The sequence below is a fragment of the Rhinolophus hipposideros genome (assembly GCF_964194185.1).
Source record: "Rhinolophus hipposideros genome assembly, chromosome: 13".
Taxonomy (NCBI): Eukaryota; Metazoa; Chordata; class Mammalia; order Chiroptera; family Rhinolophidae; genus Rhinolophus; species Rhinolophus hipposideros.
The window spans coordinates 22080976-22103070 of record NC_138059.1 but is presented as its reverse complement, the minus strand read 5'-3'; positions in this window follow the sequence as shown (position 1 = coordinate 22103070).

The window sequence follows — 22095 nt, the reverse complement described above, 5'->3', positions numbered from 1 at the left end:
GTAGTCAATGCTTGAGGGAGTTTTCTCCCACAGTGTATCACTGATTCTGCTGATTCTAATGAAAAACAAACAAAGAAGCAAACAAAAACTGAGTTTCTTATCCAACTTATAATCAAATAACATGAATTCAATTATTGTTGTAACTTTAGTTTAAATCAAGTGAATTAATTTACGTCTGTGTTAATAGTAATTATAACTGACTAACGGTTATATTTTCCTTCTCCTTTTTGGGCCACCTAATTGCCAGATGAGTTTTTAAGTCTAAGCATCATCTACAACTCTTGGTAATAGATTATTTCCTTTGTGAAGCCTAATTCTTAATAGAAAGCTGGGAGACAGAGGAAATGGGGATAATGAATGGAGGGAGGAAGGAAGGGTGAGAGAGAGAGAGAGAGACAGGGAGAGGGAGGGAGAGAGATATTGAGTTTCTAGCTAATAAAACTGGTAGCAAAAATAAGTCAATGAGTCCCAGGCAATTATATTGAAGGAGACAAAACAGCCCAGGTTAGAGAACACAGAGAAGAACCAATAAAAGACGTGATGTTTAAAAGGAACAAAGATCGAAACAGGACAGGCAGGTAGTATACACAGGCACAAAATATAAAGGTCAAGGAATATGTTGTAATCAATTTTCAAGCACTGTGTAGGAAGCAGGTAGTCTGTAATACTGAATCTATCAACAGGGGATAAAAGTCAGGTTGTGGCAAATTGTACAGGATGGGTTTTAATATAACATTATATTTTCTACATCATTTGCTGAGAGATAGTGCTTGATGCAAAATGCACTTATGGTCAGTCCAGAAACCAAAGTTTCCATACAAATGATATTTTTTTCATATGCATCAATAAAAAGGTATTGATAAAGGTGATGATAAAAAGGTTTCAGTAGCCTGTGCATACACAAAGGAAAAATAATATGTACTTTAAACAAAAAAAACGCTTCATTTTTTAAGTGTTGTTTTAAATTCTACAGAACATTCAATCTAAATTAATGGAGATGATCTTTATCAGCTACCATGTTTCCCCAAAAATAAGACCTAGCCAGACAATCCGCTCTAATGCATCTTTTGGAGCAAAAGTTAATATAAGACCTGGTCTTATTTTACTATAATAGAAGACCAGGTCTTTAATATGATATAATATAATACTGGGTCTTATATTAATTTTTCCTCCAAAAGATGTGTTAGAGCTGATTGTCCAGCAAAGTCTTATTTTCGGGGAACCAAGGTATTTTGAAAACAAGCAATGAAGAGTTGTGGAAAAATTGCCTTTGTTTAACTCCCCATTTGCCACTTATTAACTATGTGAATTTAAGCAAATGGGTGATATCTCACTGCCTTATTTTCTTCATATATAAAATAGTGATAATAAAACACATTGCATAGGGTTATTGTGACAGGATAATATCTACACATAAGGCATACTCAAATATTAGATAGTATTAATAATTAAATATCCACTTGTCTAAGGAGGGATGAAAAGGAAAAAAAAATTCTTTGGATTCTAGGTATAAACTCGAATGTTTCTTCTTCTGAAAGCAGACACTATATGCTTCTGTGTGTAACCATGCTTGTCATGTGACTGAATAAGCAATCATGTAACACTTCAAAAGGCATTTATGGTAGAGAAAACCTAAAGTGACCCGACCAATGAGCACAATCTTGTTTAATTACTCTTGGAGGTGAATAAGGGCAGGATCTGTGTCATGATTCTAAGCCAATAGGATATGGGGATGATGATGGGATGTAACATCTGTGATTAGGTTATGTTGTATGGCAAAGGTGAATGGGCATCGCAACATTGGTTGCATTGGGCTTTATAAGAACTTACATGTATCTCAGTAGATTCGAGTGAGGGAGATCTTGCTGGTTTTGAAGAGGTAATCTGCCATGTTGTGAGATGGCCTTGTGGCCAAAAACTGCCAGAGGCCTCTGAGAGGTAAGAGCAACTCCTGGCCAAGAGACAGACAGAAAATGGGGCTGTGAGCCCTAAAAGCACAAGGAGATTAATTCTGCCAACAACCTGAGGGACCTTAGAAGATTTTTTTTCCATTTGAGCCTCTGATAGAACCGTAGCCCTCACAGACACCTGGATTTCAGTCAGATGAGACCCTAAACAGGGCTCAAAGTATATATATATATATACTTTGTATATATATATATATACTTTGTATATATATATATATATATATATATATACACACATGTGTATATGTATATATATATATATATATATATATATATATATATATACACACACTTATATATGGTCCACTATTTAGACAAGTCTAAGGAAGAGAACAAGTTAGCTTGTACCACAAATGTTATTTCAAAGGCTTTGTGAAGGTTCATGTTTCCAGACCAAGTTCAACTGTATGGGAGGTGTTTCGTGTTTATAGATCCACTTTAACTGGCTAACTGTCCTCCTTATGTGCTTCCATAGAGTACTTAATGAATAAAATTTGTAGAATAAAAACACCTCTTTATTTTATTTATTTATTTATTTTTTAATTAAAGTTTACTGGGGTGACAATTGTTAGTAAAGTTACATACATGGGTTTCAGGTGTACAATTCTGTATTACATCATCTATATTTCACATTTTGTGTTCACCACCCAGAGTCAGTCCTCCTTCCATCACCGTATATTTGATCCCTTTTACCCTCATCTAATACCTACCTCTCCCCTTACCCTCTAAACTATTGTAACCACTAAACTATTGTCTGTGTCTGAGTTTTTGTTTTTCCATTTGTTTGTCTTATTCCTTTGTCGTTTTTAGTTTTATATACCACATATCAATGAAATCATATGGTTCTCGACTTTTCCTGTCTGACTTATTTCTCTTAGTTGATAATCTCAAGATCCATCCATGTTGTCGCAAAAGGCACTATTTCATCTTTTCTTATGGCAGAGTAGTATTCCACTTTGTATATATACTACATCTTCTTTATCCAATTATCTCTTTAAGGACACTTTGGTTGTTTCCATGTCTTGTCCACTGTAAATAAAGCTGCAATGAATATCAGAGCACATGCATCTTTATGGATAAATGTTTTCAGACTTTGGTGGTATGTATCCATGAGAGGGATTGCTGGGTCATATGGTAATTCTATTCTTAATTTTTTGAGGAATCTCCACACTGCCTCTTTAAATATGAGCTGAATATAGCTGAATGCTTAAATTTCTGGGTAAAAGACTTATACTAGCTATTTAAGAGAAATACTTCCCAGAGCTAATTCAGCGCGAAACAGAAATATTCATGCATATGGATTAACAGATACACTCATTTTCACATAACCATCTTCTGTTAGAAGTGGGAAGACAGTGATTATTGTTTATATCACCCAGGGCATCACTTTAGGTTTCCATTTCATACATGTGTCAGGCAGGTTGGGATCACAGTGTCCTTCTTCAACTTGCACATTCAGCATGTGTCTTCCTTGGACTAGTATTCCAGTTACTATTGCTGCATAACAATAATGCCAAAATTAAGTGATGTAAAATTTTATAGTCTTCAGATTCTATTGGACAGAAATTTACGGCTCAGTATTGATGGATTTTTCTTCCCTGCTCTACAATATTCAGCTCCTTGAACTTGAATGTTTGAAAGTCTGAACGTTAGAAGAATTTGGTCTAGAGGATTCGCTTCCCAGGTATCTTAACTGACACTTAACACCTAGGCTGGGTCAGCTGAAGGTTTGGAACAGCTGGGACTGTCAACCAGAGCATCTGTAGGTGGCCTGTTCATGTGAATCGGGCTTCTTACAATATGGCATCAGTATCTGAGTTGAACTACCATGAGAGGGAGTGTTCTGAGAACCAGAATTCCAAGAAAGCCAGGGGCTGTTGCTGGCCCTTTTCTGACCCAGCCTTTGAAGTCATGCCATATTCTTTGGGTTACAAGCAGTGCTCAAGGCCTGCCAAAATTCAACGAGAAAGAATTAGCCTCCCTCTGGATTTTGATAAGGAGAGCAGAGTAGAAGTGTTTGAATGCAAGACACTGTGGTGGTGGGCACATTTGGAAAATGCATTTTGCTGCATACAGAATGTTAAAGCCTTGAACAAAAAGTAGAAGATTCGGGCTATGATATTTCTTCGAATACTAACACAGGGAAGTCATTAGCCACTATAACATTTAGTTTGCTCTGAAAGGTTTGAATTGCATCATCTATAGAGTTTTTTAGCACTAAAAGATGATTCAGAATGTAGCCTATAAGTAATTTCTCCATTTGTGGTTCCCCTACATACTACCAGGACTTCTGGGATAATTATTAAACCAGTGAGTAAGCACTAGTTTAATTTGATTTCTACTACAACACAGTAATATTAAATGAAAAGCAAATAATAGATAATAATGTGGCTACTAATACAATTGTATATTACATAAATAAAAATGTTAGCTTGAGGTACAACAGAAAGAGAGAAGTTTCGTTTTTCATTCATTCAATAGTTTTCAGTTGTTTGCTTGATATTAGAATATTTAAAAATACTAATAGGTTTTTATTATAAGAATACATATCCCTTATTTCTTTATTATAATAATATAAATTCCTGTCTTTATTGGTTTGTTATGTAGCTTTGTAGCTTGGAAAATAAAATGATCATACATTATTTAGATGTTTTAGTGAGAGTCGTATAATAGTGCCTGCCCATAAATATTCCTATTCATAGTGTAATTATTTGAGTAATAAGAATTTAGTGAAAAAGCACAGATTGGGTGGAAAACTCAGGATCATTCAGGCTTATTAAGTATGAGATGCAACAGGATATACCTTTTAAAAGTAAACTAATCGTCTTTATGATATAGTTATTGAATAATAGCAAAAGCAATAGTCAAGAAAATTTAAATATTCATTTTCATACTTGATAGCTGTATGTACTTTGACAAGTTACTCAGACATCAGTTGACACATTTATAAAATAAAAAAAAAAGTTGTACATATTTGCACATTTTTAAGGTTCCTTACATATATACATTTCTATGTAAAATAATTTAAAAGATAATTAAAATATCAATCAACATAATGAAAAAAGGATATTTTGATTCTAGATATTGAATGTTTTAACATTATGTTTCAACAGCTGCAGCTATACATTTATTCATATATCTGTTTGTAATCTCTTTATACATCCTAGATTCACAAATAAAGTGTCAGGTTTAGTATTAGCCAATCTAACCCTTGCTTTATGGAATTCATAACATACTGGCATCAAGAATATAATATTTATATTGGCTTATTTAAACTTGTGATTTTCTAATAACATATATCTTGGAGAGTTTGTTTTGGGAGAAGTTATCTCAAATTAAACAATTAATTGTCCATTTATCCTTTGTTCTTTAAACCTTATTGACAAAGCATCTCTTTGAATCTATTTCCTGTTTTTAGTCCTTTTTAGGAAGCCCATTTGAAATAAGATAAGTAAGTTGAAACTACTGAGAATAAAACTGACAAATCTATATGTCAATTAGAGAGCCAAATAATTGGTTTAAGTATTATCTGTTAAGAACCTCAGATAATACAAGATTTTAAAGTTGTCTTATTTATGTAGCATGATTTATTGAGAAGGAACTATGCACAGGATTAGAATCAGTAAAAGTTCTTGAACGAGGCAAACATTTAAGTAACTTAATGAATGAAGTGATATAACAACATATGGTATATAGTGTTAAACATGAGGAAAAACGTCATCAGTGTGCAAGGGTCTGATTCTGTGAAATGTAGAAATGCAGTGATGTAAAATAATTTTCTCAGGATTGCTGAGTTGAGAAGGATATATTTAAGTTTTGAATATAGGCAAATGAAATTTTCACAAATTGTAATTTTTGGAGATTGAATAATGGCCTATATTAAGTGTTATAATGAATGTATTTATTTTGGGAAGAATAAACACATTTAAAAAAAGGGAAATCACCTTTAGATGGATTGATCATTAATTACTCATCACCTGCAAAGTCTGCTAGTAGTCAATGAATAAATGGACATAGCATGGAGACATTTTAATGAGAGTAATGAAGTTGCATTTAACAAGTCTGAATGAAGGCATATTTCAAAAGAATAATTAGCTATGAGCATGGCCAGAGTTTTCCAGAGAGCATCTAAGTTTTGCTGCAAAGCTTACTGTAATTTAGGTTGAAGATATTGAGATTTGAAACCTGTTCAAAAGATTTCTCAGATTATCCTTCTTAGACAATGTAATCATTTTAATATTTTTCAAATTAGAAATATGTATCTTTATAGTATGTGGTTGTGTTTTAAACTTATTTATTAACTTTAATATTGTTTCCTTAAAATTATTTAAAAATGGAAATATTTTATTTTTACAGTAGAAAGGAATTTGCATTTGATTTAAAAATAAAATTTGTGAATATACATAAAAACATGCAAGAATTCTTTCAAATCCTGCTTGAGAAAAATCGTATGTTTAATTTTAGCAAGAATACCAATGTGTTTACTCTCTCCCTTGTTTTTAAAAAACAATTTGATAAATACCAGATTAATATTTTCTAACAGCAACACATTTCCTGAAAATAGCCATGATTGTGTGTGTATACATATGTGTGTGTATACATGTATACATATATATATACACATATTAACTTATATACTGTAAAATAGAACATGTCCTATAATCTAAAATTCTAAAAGATTTAAAAATATTATCTTTCTGATTCCTGAACTAGGAAGCATTTTTCTCTCATCAAAAGTGTGCATTTTTTTGAATCATGGAAGTACACTGCAGGGAAGAAAATACTTTTCCTCTTTGATTATCTCTATGTTTATCTATTCTTGGCCTCAGGCTCAAGAAGAAAGCTGAGTACATTCTAGCACTTGAGAAAATGGAAAACTAGTTGTGAAATTTTTATTGGCATACTTAACGACTTTAGTATAGAGCTTCATCGTATGTATACTCACAAATGTGTATGATTGCATTATACTATTTATAAAATTCATTCCGGAAAATATGAATTATAAAGAAAGAAATAATATCTATATAAATAAGTGTCCCAATAAGTTATTTTTCAATGCTGAAGGGTGACATATACACTCTCTGGGGTGGATACCTTCACTTGGAGATTGCACAAGTATATCCTCTGCTAATGAAGTGAATCTACTTTTATGTCCTTATTGAGCACATTTTATGTGACAGGTAGTATGCTCAATAATTTTTTTTGAAACAATCTGATTAATGAGGAATAAAGAGCAGAATTTATGAGCTGTATATAATCCTTTGTTAGATTCATCTTAAGATTCAGGCTCAAATTTTCTCTATCCTTGCTCCTCTGTATTTGAGGAATAAACAATGTCTTAATCCTATATGTCTCCTTAAACACACACACACACACACACACAGACTGAGAGAGAGAGAGGCAGGTTTTGATGTTATATATATTCTATTATACTTTATCAGCTGGCTCTGCCCTTGTTTTTGCAGGTGTCTGCAAATAGCTGCCCATTATAGTGCACAATACATAATGTTCAAACCCTTAGGTAGATATTCATGGATGTACTTACCTGGCTTCAACCTTACTTGCAGAGTTCAGTTCAAACCCATGTGGAGATCTTATGCTCCAGCCACAGTGCAAATTTTATTGTTCAGTGGAATTCAGAAGTCTGAATTTTGTTCAGCTGTTTTCTTTCTGCCCAGAATTCTCTTATCCAGTCATCTCTTCTTTCAAGGGTAGCTCAAATCCTACACCTATCTAATCTGATATTTTACATGGGTCTTCCACTTCCTTCTTCTTCTTTTGGATTGCTTTGTGTGTGTATATTTGAATTTGGAAAAACATACATCATGCAATTTATTGTTTTAACCATTTTTAAGTGTACAATTCATTGGCGTTGTTTTCCCATTGTTGTGCAACCATCACCATTATCTTCATCATCCCAAAATGAAACTCCGTACACATTAAACAATGACTCTCCATTCTTCCTTTCTCCATCCCCTGGTAACCACTACTCTACTTTCCATCTCTATAAATTTTAGTATTCTAGGTACCTCATATAAGTGACTCATGCAATACTTGACATTATTTTGTCTAATTTATCTCATCTCGCATGTTTTCAAATTATATACATATATATGTGTATATATACATATACATATATGTATATATAAACATGTATCAGAATTTCATTCTTTATTAAGGTTGAATAATATTCCATTGTATGTGTATGTCATATTTTGTTTATATATTTATCTGTTGATGGATACTTGGGTTATTTCCACCTTTGGCTATTTTGAGTGATGCTGCTTTGGTGTACAAGTATCTGTTTGTATTTCTGATTTGAATTCTCTTTGGGTATACATATTGAAGTGGAATTGCTGGGTCATATAGTAATTCTGTGTTTAATTTTTCGATGAAGAATTACCATACTGTTTTCCACAGTGATTGTACTAGTTTACATTCCCACCAGCAAAGTATGAGTTTTCTAATTTCTCCATATCCTCCCAAAACTTGTTATTTTCTGCTTTAAAATATGCAGAGTACCACAAGAAATGTATACACATTTTAAGAAATAAAAAAACTATTAAAATTTTAATACTCAGTATATGCTAATAACAAAAGTCACAAGTCACGTTTGACTTCTGCAATTATAAGAGGTGCTCAAAGTGGTTACCATCAGTGTCCAGACACTTCTGATTACAGCGAATTACTGCTTCAGCAACATTGACCAAAGTGTCCACTTGTATACATTTTTTGGCACTACCAGTATATATTAGTCATCCTAATGCTATGAAGTGGTAAATAAGGGATTCTTTCTTAATAGGACGATGTAGAAATACTTCCATCCTCTTATTTTATATTTATCTATTTATGTTTTTATAATTTATTTTAGTCTATCTGAAGAATATTTTGTACTTTTCTGATCTGAGTCTACTACAATATTTGGGAATTAGACTTTTTGCTTGGACTCACTTTTTCATTACACTACCTTTAAACAAAACCTTAATAAATGTTAGTTTGATATTCTACACTATCCATTGTAAATTGGTTTCATTTTGATACTTGAAAATGTTAGGCAATGTATTACCATAATTATGGCAGAATTTATTTAAAATCATGTGATTTCTGTTCATTATTCTGATCCATCTATAGAAGCAATTTTAATTAACCTTGTACCCAATTCTGGTTATTCTTCTAAATAACCGTGTATTTATTTTTTAAACCAATGTTTGACTATTTATATATTCATATGTGAATATTGAGTTTAATTGCTTATTATTTTATTAACATTACTATCTACTGTTTTTATGATGAAGGTACTTTATGCACATTAATTAAAAGGAAAAATATCTAAATATGTTGCTTAATGTTTTAAATATATGGTGTATCTTACTAAATTGGTTGTTTTGCTGTGACTTCTATTTACATTCTATAGCATATTTAAAACTCTAATAGGACTCTGAAATCCATAAAAATATAAATTATAAAGGTTCATTAGATCTTCTCTGGCAGTCAAATCTTAATTTAGTATTAAAATTGAGGACAACAGAGTACTCATCACAGAATTGTGTATTCGTTAGCTCTTAGAAACATAAAAAATGTAGAGCAGAATGCTTTTTCTCCAGTCAATAAGCTGAATGTTATGACCAAGCAGATTAATTTTTAGTTTGCAGCAATATATAAAAATCCACTTGTAATTAGATTTATGTGAATAAAATTCTAACCCATGTAAGTTGTATATTTGAACATGCAAAAATTAGATTGCATAACACTACTTTTATTTAAAATTCTAAAGTTGTTTACGTTGAATTGATATTTGTAGTAGACTCAGTAATGTAATAGAATAGCACTGTGTAATTGAAGATGCAAGGAAACTAGATCATCGTTCATGGCTAAACTGATAGGGATAAAATTACAAACTTTTAGGTGTGTATGATAAAAAGTATGGGGTTAAAGTTTTTTGTTGTTATTTGGTTAGGGATTTTCTCTGTTTGTTTATTTGTTTGTTTTTCTTTCACATATTGGTATTTCAGCAACATTTATAGAAAAGACTATTCTTTCTCCATTAAAGTATCTTTGAAGCTTTGTTGCAAATCAACTGACATATATTTATATTTCTCTTTCTGGACTTTGACATTGATCTATGTGCCTATACTTGTGCTAATATAACATTTTCTTAGTAACAGTTGCTTTTTACTAAATCATGAAATCAAATAATGTTAGTCCTCCAAATATATTCTCTTTTGAAAATTATCTTAGCTATTCTAGGCCCTTTGCTCTTTTATGTTAATTCTTAAATAAGCTTGCCAAGTTTTACAAAAATTATATGAGATTTAGTCTGTGATTGTAAGGAAATGTCAGATAAATTTGAAGAGAACTGGCACATACTGATATGTAAACATGGTATATCTCTCTATATATTTAGTTATTATTTGTTATTTTTATTTAATTTCAGATATTTTAAATATTTAGTTAGAATCATCCCTAAGTATTTCAAATTTGGAGATTCTATTCTACATAGTAAAATATGTGGGTACATTTTAATTTTAATTTCTAATTATTCTTTACTTATATCCATTAATTACTTTTCTAAAATTCTTTTGAAAAGTATATTGCTTACTTTTCACATAACTGGGGATTTTATACATATGTTTCTGATACTGATCTTGAGTTTAATTCTACTGTCATCATAGAGCATATTTTAATTATTTCAATTTGTTGTTTGTTGGCATATCTTAAAGAAAGTAATAAATGCACTTGAATGTGTATTCTGCTGCTGTTAGTGGTGTGCTCTATAAACATCAATGAGGTATTTTGGTGGATATGATTTTTCAGCTCTTCATTCTTCCCAATTATCTGTCAACATATTCTATCAATTACTGAGAGAAAGGTATTGTCATCCACAACTATAGCTGTGGATGTTTTCTAGTTCTGTTAATTTTGTCAGTTTTTACTTGATGTATTTTAAAGTTACATGCAGTGTAATTGCTTGTTTTTTTCTGCTTTCTTCTTTTAAATAATTTTAAGTAAATAGTGACAGATTTTATATATATATATAAAATATATATATTATATATATTTATTTAATATTTATATATAATTATATATAAATATATAATATTTATATATATTTATATATATAAAATATATATATATATATATATATATATAGAGAGAGAGAGAGAGAGAGAGAGAGAGAGAGAGAGAGAGACTAGGCAAAAGGTCAGCAAGATAATAAAGGGTCTTAATAACACTATGAACCAATTAGACCTAATACACATCGATAAAACACTCCACCTAACAACAGCATGATGCACATTCTTTTCAAGTTCATATGGAACATTCTCCAAGAGAGATCACGTGTGAGGCCATAAGGCAAGCCTCAATAAATTTAAAAAGATTGAAGTCATACAAAATGTGTTCTCTGAATATATTCTATTGTCTTCTCTTACTAGTACTAGTCAACATTTACTGAAGTTTAGAGCCACCACAATTAGAAAAAAAAAAAAAAAGAAAAGAAAAGAAAAGGTATTTGGATAGGAAAAAATGAGGTAAAGCTATTTGTCTTTCCAAATAAAATGGTCTTTTATATAGAAAGTCCTATGAATTCCAGTAAAAAAGAAAATATTATTAAATACAGCAAGATTGAAGGATACAAAATCAATATATCAATTGCATTTATGTATACTAGCAATGAACAGTCTAAACATAAACTTTATTTAGATTTAAATTTGACAAAAGAAGTGCAGGACGTTCACTGAAAACTAAAATAAACACTCTTGAAGGATAGTAAAGAAGTTTGAAATAAATGATCATGCGTTGGAAGAGTTACTGTTGGATTAGAAGAGTTAATATTGGTAAAATGACAATAATACCTAAATTAGATTATTACATGAGTTAATATTGATAAAAGGGCACTAATTTCTAAATTGACCTACAGATTCAGTGAAATTCCAGCAAAAATGTCTTCAGGAATTTACAATTTATTCTAAAATTCATGTGAAGATTGAAGGGTCCCAGAAGAGACATAACAATTAAATAGAATTGAAAAGTGAACAGGGGAGCTCCAGAGATAGGCAAAAGCAATGGGATAGAAGAGCAGCATGGGAATGATCTGTTCTAGAAACTTGAGGAGCCCTAAATAATAAAGTCAGTTCAATCCTTTATTAACATACTTACCTCAATTAAAACACCTTTTCCTTGTATGTTAGAAAAATACATTATAAAAATTGGTGAAGATCATAATTAAAGAAAGGGGCAACTTTTAACATTTGAAAATACAGCATTCAATTGTATAATTATAGTACAGAAATATTATGAAATACTCTACAGCTGCTGTTAAAATGAGTTAGGAATGTATTTACCATTATAGAGCCATATCAATTTCTTAGACTGATAAAAGCAAATTAAAAATAAATATGAATAGTATAGAATTATTCTAATTTTATCTGTGCCATACCTATTTGTGGCATATAAATGTATATGCCTATATATAATGCCAAAATGATCTATACACATAGAAAAATATGTTTGTTTATTCATAAAATAATTCTGAAAGGAGAAGCAGAGGACAATAAACCATCATCATCCTTGGAGTGTGGTTTGAGATAGAAAACATGAAATAACACTTGGTTTTATGAACTATGTATTGTTCAAAATTTTTATGGCCATCTATTTTATGTATTCTAAATTACCAATCCTTCAGTTTATTTCTCGATACTTAATCTAGCAAGTATAATAGCAATCACTTTTTTTAAATAACAGCATCTTTTATACAATGAATCACACAAATTTGAAGCAAATATAACTTATACTAGTTTGTTTAACCACAAAAAATATATGTAAAGTAAGCAAATAATGAAGTCTTTGTTGTTTTTTTTATAATTAAAGGAAAACATCTGTAATAACATTGATATTTCAATCGAAGTCCCTTTAAGTTGAATTACAATATATAACAGTTGTTTCTCACTAAAGCCATAAATGAAATAAGTTGAGAAACCGCTATTTTAAGATAGATTGGGCATTTTAAAAATACAATGCATTGCATTCTTATCTATCAAACAGGTTACAGTATTTGGGGGAAGATATAAAACCATAAATAAAAAAGATAACCAAAATTTCAAGAATTATTTTCATGTTAGATATTGCAGATAATCAAATATATTAATTAGGTGGGTATTCAGAAAATCCTCATGGTATTGAAATTGGGAATTGTAAGTAAATGTAATAAAATATGTGACAATTTCTAATGAGAAAAAGAGTGTTAGCACACATGCAGAGTTTGACATTCACATGCTTCTTAAGGAAAAAGAGAACAATCTAGTCTCAAGTAACATGAGTTAAAAGAAAATTACATCAATGTATGGAGGCCATTGATTGCTCTGGATGGAAAGCAAGTTGTCTATTTTTTAAGGAGTGGAGAGTCATGGAAGAATCCTAAGAAAGGGGACAATATGCTGGAAGTAGTACTTTAAAAAATTAATGTGCTATAGATTGTAGAATAGAATTCTCTTTTTCACTGGCCTCTTATATATCATCCAACAAAATGCTGTTTCAGAGGGAAAAAGTGTATATACAGCCAACATAGGTAAACATACTAAAATTTCAGATTAGGAAAATTTTACTTGCATCAGCATGATCACTGAAAGCTGTCAGTAGTGGATATGATGCAAACCACAGGGTGAGGTAATTTGTTCTTATCTGTTTGCATTGACTGATTAGGAAAACTGCAAAGCAGAAATCTAAAACCAAAATAAGCAGAGTTGCAGAAGTCATGCCACATGAAGTAGACCAGGAGACAGACATATAGACAAATATTAAGAGGACACTCCTACCAAATGAAAGTCAATCAATAGGGACAAAAATTAGCAAATAAACAGGATGGAATTTGATTAATCTTTAAAAAAACTAGAAGACAGGTAAAACAAGTAGAAGAATTCATTACAGATACTAGTTTACAAAATAGAGAAGCAACTCTTTTCCTCTTATAAATAAATAACTATTCAGATTAGATTATTTTAGGTCAACCTGGAAGCAAGTAAGTGTATATCTGACTGAAGTAGTGCAAATGCAGGGCAAGTTTTGAGACAAGCCATTTTTGTTGAGTATTCTTATATCCTACAATGAAATAAGAACTTTTCAATCTACTCAAGTTCAGAAAAGCAAAATATTGTATCAGAAACATAATGTATGCTGTCAGCATTTTAATGGACAGCTAATTTTCATTGAATCAAATTAGAACATTAATAAATTATAAATGCCTTTTCCAGGACTAAATGTTACATTAAAAGATGCAAAGTAATTTCTATCTTTGAAAATATTGAAGAAGTCTAATAACTTACTGCTGAGTAGACAAGTATGCAAGGTTTAAAAGATGGAAGCCACATCCACATTGGCTACACTAAGAAATGTCATTTGCAAAGTGAGATTTAATCTATGTTGCTGAATTTTTGTTATATACAGTGATAAGTAGGGCTGGATTCTGTTGTAACGCTTTTCATCTTCAAAGCTCTCTACATTCATTAACTAGGAGTCATTAAGGTTAAAATTTGTAGTACAGACATATTTAGCAAGGAAATAAAGCAGATAAAAGAAGTTCACTGTAATGAATGTTAGTTTATACAACTGTCAGGATTTTTGTCTTTATATTAACTCTTTAGATTATTAGATTATTTTTTCTTCCTTAATATTGAAATATCCTAAATTTCATTTCTATCAACATTCATTGCATTTTATTTAGATCACCAATTTAAAAAAGAAATATATCAAATGTACATTTCAAACAGCATATTTTAACATAGTGGAAATGAAGCTCCTAAGTGACTTTATTTTAGAGTAGCTTCTATGGAAATTTAAAAGCTTACTTTCTAAGGAACACTCAATATGCTAGCTAGAGGAAAATACTTTGAGAGAGCAAATATGTTCCAAAGCTAGATTACGTTTACCTTTACCTTTTTTAAAAACAGAATGGAGCATATCATTTAAAATCCTGTACAGAAGCAAAGTTTATTTATGAATGAATGATGAGATCAAATGATAATTCTATCACTAACTCAAAAGATGAATAATTTCATGTTTTAAGGAAAAGAATAACCTCAATCTTTTAAGTAATATAAAATGAAACCATTGGTTTACATCTCATTCATAAAGCATTTATACATTTCATGATATTCTGAATATGCTTCGACTTAAAAAAAAGTAATTTAAAAATTGGTATAAAATGTTTTGTTTCATAATTCTCCTACATAATATGAATTGGTAGCTTTCATTTGAATTACAAATCGTTTTTTTTTAAATCACATATGCAGCCTGTCCTCTACAAATATAGTGGTTTATATAAACAGTAAATCACTTAACCAACATTTATTAGATCTACTCAGAAACCATGGTTATATAATTAAGAAACAAAGTGTAACAGGACTTGACATCAAGTGGATATATGCTGATCTGTAAAAAAGTTGCATGCATATTATAAAATTTAAGGATAAGAATCAATTCATTTATTAGTTTACATTTAAACAGAATAGTAGATATTTGGCACTTGCAAGAGACCTATTGTGAAACCTTCTCAAATATCCAAGGTTTTCTGTGGCCCTAAAATATAAATGATAATAAGTTTTTTCATGTAATTAATGGGGCTTTATTATAACCACTTGATTCCATGTGATAAATGCAATCAGTAAACCCACATAGTTACTGGTATTGACCTAGCTCACTGACTTGCTTTGTGGCTTGCACATGCATCAAGCTTTTAGTAAAATCATTTCAGATTCTAGTAATTTATTTCCTTTAACAATAGGGTTTTTTTTTCTAACATAATTTTAGCAAAGACAAGTCCTTCATACATACACTCACACACAAACATACACACGCACACACACACAGGGTGCCAAAAAAGTGTACGCACATTTTAAGAAAGCAAAAAACTGTATTACAATTGTAATACTCAATATATACCAAGAGCAAAAGATGTATACAAGTGGACTCTTTGGTCAGAGTTGCTCACGTAGTAATTCATCATAATCAGAAGTGTCTGGATGCTGATGGTAACCACTTTGAGCACTTCTTGTAATTGCAGAAGTCAAACATGACTTGTATTCATCTTTTGTTATTGGTATATATTAAATATTATAATTTTAATACAGTTTTCCTTTCTTAAAGTGTGTATGCATTTTTTGGCACCCTCTGTGTGTGTATGTGCGTGTGTGTGTATATATATGTATATATATACACACACACGCACACACACAAGGTACAAAAAAATGTACGCATATTTTAAGAAAGCAAAACACTGTGTGTATGACGAGGTTGAATTTGGGATTGGGTTATGAAGAAGTGAGAAGAGTCTTTTTTAAAGGACAGGAAAAAGATCTGCCATGTTCTATCTGTGGCAAAATCAGAAACCTAGCCATTGTGATAGTAAAAATACTTTGAAGGACACTTTATCCTTTTTGTGGTATTTTTTGCACACTTTAGCTCAACAAATGATGTGTGCTGGATGGATGACATAGAGTTTTGTTTGGTGGGAGCAGAGATGATTGGTATGAGATACGAAATAAGGGTGAAAGATTGTATTTATAATACAAAAGCAATGACTTATATTTTACTGAAAAAAATATATATGGATACTTTTTTATGTTTTAGATTCAAGACTATCTCAAATTTATAAATGAGAAACTGTTTAATCATGGTTCTAGTTGTTAAAAAAATAGAGATGGCATTAAATCAAGATTTTTTTTTTGTCTCCAAAATGTTTTTTTTCATTTTATCATGCCCTTCTGACAAGTCAGGGGACTGATAAAATACTTTCATTAATACAAAGAATTGCTTAAGTCTAAAGCAGAAGGTTATATGGTACTTATACTCGATCTCACAGATATCATGTAATATAATATGGAAAAAAAATGACCCCAATCATTTAAATAATATAAAATAATAAAACTATTGATAGGTTGCTCTTTAATGAAGCATTTTAAGTTTCATGCTATTTTGAATATGTTTGACTATAAATTCAACAATTTGAAAATTGGTGTAAAATGTTTTGTTCTGTAATTATCCTTACATAATATCAATCAGTATCATATTAAATATTATGATTCATATGAAATCATATTGCCTTATTGAATATTATAATATAAATATGTGTATTGCTTTTAATAAAGATGATGGAAGAGTTGATGTAAGAAATATGAATATTTAAAAAAGGCAAAAGGCAAAATATACTACAGAAAAAATTAACAGACTTAGTGATTAGAGGGTATAGAAATTAAAATAGTTGTCAGAAATATTCATAATTCTGATTTTCAAAAATAAATATAGAACAGTAAGCATGGTGTTAATGGGAAAGTGGAGAGCAGAGTCTATTTGGAGTAATTCCTAATAAGCTTGATTTATAGCATGTTATTTTCATTTTTTGATAAATGTCAATATGGTTATTTTCTATATACTTAAGAGTGTAAAATACGAAAATGTCAAGGTTTAGATTTGGAATGTTGCTTCCTTCAAGTAGTAGAGTGATCATGATGTAATCTGATGAGAAAGGAAATTGATGTAAAATTTGTGTTTCTTTGGTTTCCTTTAATCTGGTTTGGAGAATAACGGAGTGATGAAATGTAAAAGGGAAAAAATAAGAAACAAAGAAAGAAAATAGAAGTATTTTCAAATTAAAGAAGAAAAAATTCTCTACAATTAGGAAGCTCTTTAGAATGAATATAAGCCCTGAACTTACAGATTTTCACTTAAGAAAAATCAAAATTAGAATAATAATTTGCCAAATTGAATTAGTGGCCATGTTATCAAATTCATCACACAGCATATAATATTTCATTTTTCCGAATTAATGATGAAGGTCCTAGAAACTAAAATGAGCATTCCACTTACTTTTATCCAGTTAAGAGAAAAACTGGATGAGATGTTAATTGAAAATCATCTCTTTTTAGAGGGAAAGTCAAACAAAATTTATATGAAAGGGCTACAGAAAAAGAAAATAGTCTTAAATGATGAATGTGGGCTCAAGAGGATGACAATGACCCAACTAGGAAACCCATGTCCTATAAACACATTAGGATAAGAGCTGTTTTCCTTTTAATGTTGGTATCACAAATATCTTACCTAATGTCTGAACAAAGTAGACAATCAATAAAAATTACTAACATCATTTGATTGGTGAAAATAATAATGGTGACAGAGCTTATTTTAATATTGACGTTAGACAATTTACATTCCCCACTAATTGAAAATTTGCTTATTAAATGTAAATTTTCACTCTCCTAAATATAATTAGTTCCTGTGGTGAAAATTCATTTTTTTGGAAAATATCTCCATTGATTGCTCTGCAAATGTTTCTAAAGATAAGACATAAATGCCTAATAAGATGTTAATAAGTGATTAAGATTTCTTTAGGAAGTTTTGAACCCCTGCGACAAGCTCTTCTATGGGAGTTCTTAGGCAAATTGCCTCATAGGGGAGACTAATTCTAATTATAATTTTTTTAACCGGCACCTTCAGCAATATTTCATCCTGAAACTCACGTATTAATATCTACTTTATCTCATTATAGCCATAGTTCTCGACATTGGCTGAACATTATAATTAACTGGGAAGTTTGAAACAATACTAATGTTTGGATCCCATAATTAAAGGGGAGCCCAGGCATTAGGAATCAAATATTTCCTCAATAATTCTTAAACAAAGACAGACTTAAGTATCACTGATATAAAAGCCCAATTTTAGCTTCTTACCAGTCCAAGTTAACCTAATAATGCAGATTTAAAATCTTTATTTATTTATTTATTTATTTATTTATTTATTTATTTATTTATTTGGTGAGGACTCCATTATTTATCCATTATAAAGACAATTGATAGTGTTTATTACTTTATTTAGTGTTTACATGATGAATTATTAAAGGTGTTAGCATTCAAGACTGTATTGCTCATTATTTCCTATGCCCTGTGTTAACACTGCTACATTTGCAATATCTTTTACTGGAAAAGTACGAGTATCATGCAGAAAACTGTGAACATAGCAGGCCTGAGAAAGCCTTTCTTAGAAGGCAAGGTCACAAATTCAATCCCTGGCTGCTGTCTGGGAACTTCACTGGTTACCAGTTCCCTAAACTGAAATCAAAGATTCCATAAATGATGAGTAGATCATTGTACCTACAATGTGCATAAAAAATGTGGTTTATGTAGAATAGCTGCTATCCTTTTGGAAGTCTGGAATTTTGATATATGATCATCCACCAACAAAACGTCTCAAATAGGCTTTTCTGATTGTCAACACTTCAAACATACGGTCACAATTTGTTGCAGGAGGAATTAAGCATGTCCTGTGTGACTCATGTATTAGGAATCTTGGAAGCTGGTGTCCTCTGGGCTTTACCCCTGGACCTTTTCTGTTTGCTTCTTTTAATAAATATTAGCCACAGTACAATTATATGCTGAATCCTGTGAGTCTTTCTATCAAAAGTATGAATCTAGGCATTATCATATGGAACCCTGACACAAGTGTCTTGACTGCATTTTAAACAGACGGCTAGACTATATGTGACTAATTCTTTTTACTGGGTTTAAGCAACATGGACAGAAACTGTCACAAATAATTTTCAGCTTTGACGGTTTCTGTTTCGGATTATCTCATTTTTAACTGAGAATTATTTTAACTTTCTTTTACTTGACCTTTCAGTTGTATATTCTATATCATGTAATTTAGCAGGAACTAATATATAATATGATTTACGTTCGGGCCAAGAGCTTACTATTAACAATGAAGAAATCAGTTTTCTATACCAATGTATGGAGAAGAAAGTCACCACAAGACATGTCATAGCTAACGACTGTCATAGCTAACAACTAAATCTTGGTACTTTAAGATGAGAAACATTAACACAAAGGGAATGTATACTTTTCCATGTGCTTCTAAGACCAAAGCTGATAATGCAAAGGTTAAGAGAGTCGTCCATCCACGTACTAACCAGGCCCGACCTTGCTTAGCTTCCAAGATCAGATGTGTTCAAGGTGATATAGCCATAGGTAAATGAAGAAACAAAAACTCACAGACACAGACAATAGTTTAGTGGTTACCAGAGGACGGGGAGAGGGGTTGGTAGATGAGGGTAAAGGGATCAAATATATGGTGATGGAAGGAGAACTGACTCTGGGTGGTGAACACACAGTGTGATATATATTAATAGATGATGTATTACAGGATTGTACACCTGAAACTTATGTAATTTTACTAACAATTATCATCCCAGTAAACTTAAAAAACAAAAAACAAACAAACAAACAAAAAAAACAGAGTCCTTTATGTTGGCAATATATGTCTGTTTAATACAATGTTACTCAAGCCTGTGTCTGCATGGTGACAAGAAAGATGAGTCAAATATACTTGTGAAAATTAAAACACATTATCATACACTTAAGAGCAGTATAAGGTTAAAACAACCTCCACCAAGTTATTAAAAACCAAAAAAAAAAAAAAAATGCGTCTTTATAACACAAGTGAATAAGTACCTGAATTGATATCCTAATTTTTCTCACTTGCTCTAGGCATTTACTAGTATTTAGCCATAAGAGCAGCTATTTATTCATATTTTGATGTTCAATTTCTTCTAGGAGATGTGAAATATCTTTAAAAACTGATATTACCCAGGGCTAATGGGATAAAGACTAAACCCTCTACTCCTTCATTATCTATCCCAATTTATATTCCTGGCCTGATCTTCCACACAACTATCCACATTATAGTAAATGTATCATTCTATTATACAAGACTGCTAGCTCAACATGAAATGACTACCTCATCTGAAAACTTAGTTTTTCTCAATAGTGCAGCTCCAATGCAGCTTCCTCATTAAAATATTATATTATTTTCAATCTCTTGATAATCCCAATTTAAACTAGTTTAAGGGGAAAAAAAGGAAAGAATATATTACTTCTTGTAGTTACAGAGAAATCAGAAAACTACCAAAAGATTAGGCTTCCTTTAAACATGGTTGATTATCTTTTGTTGTCTTGGCTCTTATCTCTTCTGTGTTGTTTCCATATTTGAAGAACTTTTTCTCCATGTGACAGTAAGATTGGCCACTCAATCTCCAGGTTTACCAGATCTTCATAACCAAGTATCTCAGAGAAAAGAAAGCAGAACTTTTTAATCCAGGGACTATTTGAATTCCTGAAAAGAACACTAAATGGTAAACCAGAGTGTGGTGCTCAACACTTTACAGGGAAAGCAGGATTACATGATTGACAGCCCTACCAGAATCATAAGGAATCACATAGAATTTAATAAAATTCCTCTGGAATTTTCCCCATGAAAGCACCAAACAGCATAAATCTGATTGTGTCACACAATAGGCTTATTCCTGATGGTCTGTGGCTGTTTAGGTTATAACAAGTAACATGAAAATTTAAAGACTAAAAAGATTAACTGATTTATCCAATATCAAACAATATACCACTATTCAATATAAAAGTCTTCCTTTGAACCTAGAGCTGTAAAATTAAAAAAAAAAAAAAAAACTGGTATACTTTTTACACCTATGCTATCTTTATTTTTGGTTCTAAAATTTCTAACCTTTGGACTGAAAGGATTTTTTGTTTGTTTTCTTTTCTTTTCAATTAAAGTTTATTGGGGTGACAATTGTTAGTAAATTTACATAGATTTCAGGTGTACAATTCTGTAATACATCATCTATATCTCAGTACTGAAAGGATTTTATACCAATGTCACAGTTAGCTAAATTCATATGTTGAAACCACATCCCCAATGTGAATTGGAGGTGGGGCCTTTGGACAATGCCTAGGTTAGGAGGATATAGCCCAGTAATAGAATTAGTGCCCTTATAAAAGAGACCCCCACAGAGCTGGCTTTCCCCTTCTGCAATCTGAGGACACAGGGAGAATACAGCCATCTATGAACCAGGAAGTGGGCCCTCACCAGACATGGAATCTGCTATATATTAATCTTGGACTTCCTAGCCTCTAGAACTGTGAGAATTGGTGATTTGTTACCATAGTCTAAAAGAAGATAAAACTCCTCCAAGGCCTCAATATGACATTCATAAAATGCATGATATTGGAAATGTCATATCAATACTAATTTTTACATATCCAAATTATTTCTGTCTTTCAAAACCTACTTCAAA